At 41.8% G+C, this 4,402-nt stretch overlaps 1 long non-coding RNA gene across 2 annotated transcripts; it reads left to right on the plus strand.

The window, feature by feature from the left end:
- The first annotated feature begins 1,252 nt into the window (after nt 1-1,252).
- On the plus strand, nt 1,253-2,693 carry LOC113017656 (uncharacterized). Of its 2 annotated transcripts, none has more exons than XR_003271536.1 (3): nt 1,253-1,411; nt 2,077-2,170; nt 2,509-2,693. It is a non-coding gene; the product is annotated as an uncharacterized LOC113017656 (long non-coding RNA). The 2 variants fall into 2 exon arrangements; XR_003271535.1 differs by lacking the exon at nt 1,253-1,411 and adding an exon at nt 1,537-1,987.
- The last annotated feature ends 1,709 nt before the right edge of the window (nt 2,694-4,402 follow it).

Genomic DNA, 4,402 nt, shown 5'->3' on the forward strand with positions numbered 1-4,402 from the left:
GGACCATCATCCATGATTTATATAAAATGCATATAGCAACAGTAGCACTTTAGTTTGGACTTTATGATTTCTGTAACTGGAAAATATTATTTTGTTTAAAGACAGAAGAGACCGCATAGTTGCAACATCAAAGGGAAATATTAATTAATTAGCATCAAGTATATTTGTTTCTTAAGCGTTTGCACTATAACTTAAGTAGGATTATAACTTTTAAGGAAGGAAAGATTTCAGATATTTAGTTCACTGTTTCAGTTATTTTATATGAAATTAAAACATTTACGTTGGTCAAATATGATGCTCTAAATCAAATAAAAGTTTGAAAATAAATGATGTATTTTTAAATGCTGCAACAAATGTTCACAAAAAGTAACTATAATTAAAACCAGTTAAACAAAATCAAATGTTTGAATCATGCTTAACCAAATGCCAGGCTGGAGAGCTGAACCTAAAGTATACGTAGAAAGATTTCAACATGTGAGCAGTTTTTAATGTTTTTATCACATATAAATGTCACAGCAGTGGGTCCTGGCCCAATGCTTTGTGTTTTTGGTTTTCTTTGACTCTTGTTTTTCTTGCTTTTTGTTCTTCTTATTTATCAGGCTCTCAGTAATCTTAGTTCTCCCTCCCTCAGTGTTCATTTCAGCCTGTGTTTAGTTTCTGTTCCCGTGTCCCACGTTTCATCGTTTCATGTCGAGTCAGCCCTGTCTCTCTGTTTCCTGTGTCTCCCCAGTCAGCCCCGCCTCCCTCGGGCACTCATGTGTGATACAGAGTAATAAACCTGACTACATTTGCTGCACTCTCTTTATTACCTGTTACTTTAAAATTCATACACTAATTATGTCTGCCCATCTCTCTAATGTGAAGGTCAAAGGTCAACATCCCAGTGACATAAGAATAATCCCAAAGGGGCAAAGGCAGCGGTTAATTTAGCACATTTAGCATTAAGGGTACAGCAAGGATATACTTTTACTTCTTGTGGCAGGGGTGTGGTCTCTGGCCTGCTGCAGTGGAGGCTGGTGGCGGGACGTTGGATGGCACAGGTGAGGGTGATGGAGCTCATGACTCTCCCCTTTATAGTGACGGAGGAGACTGGCGTGGGGGAAGCGTGTAGTGGAGGAAGCCGAGGAGAGAGCTGGTTTCTGGCTACAAAGACAGCGTCAAACCGGAAAAGATTGCTCGTGGTCAAATAATGTGTCAATCACCTGTGAATCAAACTGTGTGTGGCTCAGTTCATGTCACCGTGTTATTTAGTATATCTTCACTTGTCTCACTCTCCTTCTGTTCTGTCCATCAGGACGATCCTCAGCGCTTACACAGATCCTCCATCGATGTTTTGGATCCAATCAGTGATCAGTTCTACGAGGAGGCCTGGATGTTCACCAGCGCTCGCTACACCTCCATCTACCAGAAGGTGAGTGTACTCCTTTGTACTCAGATTAACATTTTACTTCTTAAAATACATTTTCATATATGAGCTTTCTATTATTTCATGGGCCATTTAATCAATATTAAAATTAGATTAGATTAAATTCCTATCCCAACAAAACCTTCTTGCACCTATTAGCTCCAAAGAGGCTATGGTGCCCGTGGAGGTCTGGACCTGAGGCCTGTGCTCATCACGTGGATAGAAAACACTCTGACACCATTCTGGAGGTCTGATGGGACTCTGACCAAAACACAGATGAAATAAAACTTGTGGCTGGAGCTTTTAAAATGACTTTTTCACCTCATAGATTAATGCTCATGATTGCATGTTAGCAAGACAGCATCTCCCCAAGGTGAAACTCTCAGGAGACATTTACTCTTAAACTGTAATCTGGTTGAGACTACTTGAGGAGATCTTAGTAGCGAGTATGTGGATTTAGTCTCTTCACCAACAGCAGACAGACCCATGCCAAGAAAGCAGACATGTTCTCAAAGAAAGCCGAGAGCAGAGATTGGAAAAAGCTAAAAAGAAAAAGCTGCAGCTTCAGACGACTATCTGCCTGTAAGGCTGAAAAAGTCCAGTTACGCTCTATTTTGGAAAAGGTCCCAGTTTTGGTAACCTGGACTTTTATTTCCCCTCTTCTGCTACAGATGTTGACTGTGACCTCAGAGGCCAACTGGACCACACAGCTGCAGCAGGAGTGAGGGAGAGGAGTCTTCATCCAGCTTCAAAGAAAACATCCAGGTAAAGTGACGTGGATCAGCGGATAAAGCCGTCTCCACTTTCAAAGGAGATCCTCTGAGAGAGAGACTCTCTGAGCCATTTTAGCCTCAAATTATAGGACTTTATAGTACAGCAACACTTTTAAAGGACAAAATTAACATAAACTGTGACTGTAATACAAACAAAGTATTGCATGTGTTTTTAAAAGTGTTCCTCCGATGGGCAGGATATCACTATTAGACTGTCCCACCAGCCAACTTCAACAAGAGACCACAGCAGCATTCAGTGATCAGCACAGATGTTCCTCTAACACTCAGCATCTGATCCCTGTTGGTCTGTGTGCTTCTGCTTTTGCTCAGTTAGAAACCCTGCAGCAACCCGACCCAAAACTGTGTCTTCTTGTTGGCCTCAACGTTGAAGTGTCAAACGTCCAACATCTGGAAAGGAAACCACGCCAGTGTACTGTGATGTTTCACCAACATGTGGCAGACGCTGGTCCTGCCTTTCATGCTGACATCAGCAGAGAGCCCCGCCTACCTCAAAGCCTCCCTGTCATGTATTGATCAGGATGATTATGAAGATGAGCGAGTGCAAATAAGACTGTAAAAGTCCACGAGCAGAATGTTTGGATGCTTTCTAATGATTCATGAATATCATGAGAGTGTTTGTGTGTTTTGTCTTTTCTTTGCTGACGTTTGTTACTAACAAAGACAATTTACGCTCTGTGTGTGTTTTCATCCTTACCAGCCGCACTCTAACTGCAATGAAGGAAACAAACTGTAGAAATCGTCGACTCAGTGACTTCATAAAATATTGAAGTGGTTCAGGTAGAGCCCGTTTTTAAATGACCATGAACACTGAGCGTATTGTATCTGTACAGCATGTTTTTCTATTAGACAGATTTGTAACAGAGGCCTTGCTCTCAGTAAGTTTGAAATCCTTTTCTGATTTATTTTGTAATCTCTGATCTTTGTGTATCCTGCTCAGTTTGCATGCTGCCTGTAGGAGTTTCTGTCTTTGTATTTGAAGAGAATTCATTGAATATACTCAGCTGCTTCCCTTTGGTGCCTCACACATCACTGAAGTTTTTCAGTGTCCAGTTATTTGTTTTTAATAGCTGTTTGAATTCTCTGTATGTTTGACCCTGTAGACTGTTTAATGGACTGCTCGTCTTCCTGTTTGTAACCACTGCCTGTTTAGGACTAAAGATTTGGATTTTTGACTTTAACACAGCCTCTGCGTGTCGTCCCTTTGTGTCCTCGTCCTCTGTGAATATGTCACAGATGTTTCCATGATAATAACACAGCTTTCCCACAGTGGCTTGCAGCAGCATTTATTCACAGCACATTTGAGAAAGGTTCAGATTAACTCGATGAGTTTATATTCAGAATGATTCTGACAGTGGGCCACTGTGAATTGTGATCTTTCATCAGGTCAATGTTTAAGTTTAGTATTTCAAAGCAGGAGCTATGAACAGTCATCATGTTGGCATTATTGATTGCAGTTATGTTGATTGCAGTTATTTACATCAGACTTCTTCTCTGAGATAAGAGCAGCATTTGTGGGAAAGATGACAGTATTTCCAGGCTGGATGCTGTTTGCAGGGAGAACTGAATGAAAGTCTCCTGCACCTCAGCGCTGAGGTCCACACCTGTGAACACAGATGAGGTCAATCTGCTGCAGCACGTAGAGCTTTACTGATCAGCAGGTTCAAAGGATTCAGCAGAGCGTAGAGTCAGAGCTAAATGCCACATCACCATAGAGTTTGTTAACAACAGCTTTCTTTGCCCTTTGTCTCGATGGACTGAATCAGGGATACTCGTCATACTTCACCTCAACCACGTCACTGAGAGACCCCAGCCTGACACAGGAGAGATTCAGTCTGAGTAGACTGTGGAGGGACAGCTTTAAAACAGTCCACAGTCTCACGTCCTGCTCAGTCTGGTAGCAGATACCTTCGTATTGTTCCAGATGTGCTGACATAGCAGCAGCACAGCTGTGTGATACCATGAATCTCAGTTATTGATCCAACACACAGTAAATACAAAGATCGAGATTTCTGAGAGTAATCATTATGAGTCTGAACACATGACACTGAATGTTAGTCTCCACAATAATAAGCGCTAACACAAGCAACACAGCTTTCAGCTCTTATTGGAAACTGGCTTATTTAGAGAGGCTGTGATGTGAGCGTGCCTGCTCTGAGGCATTGGGTCAGCCTCTGTTGTTTAGAAGTGTTCAGACTGTGAATGA

Source organism: Astatotilapia calliptera, unplaced genomic scaffold (genome assembly GCF_900246225.1).
Source record: "Astatotilapia calliptera unplaced genomic scaffold, fAstCal1.2 U_scaffold_174, whole genome shotgun sequence".
Taxonomy (NCBI): Eukaryota; Metazoa; Chordata; class Actinopteri; order Cichliformes; family Cichlidae; genus Astatotilapia; species Astatotilapia calliptera.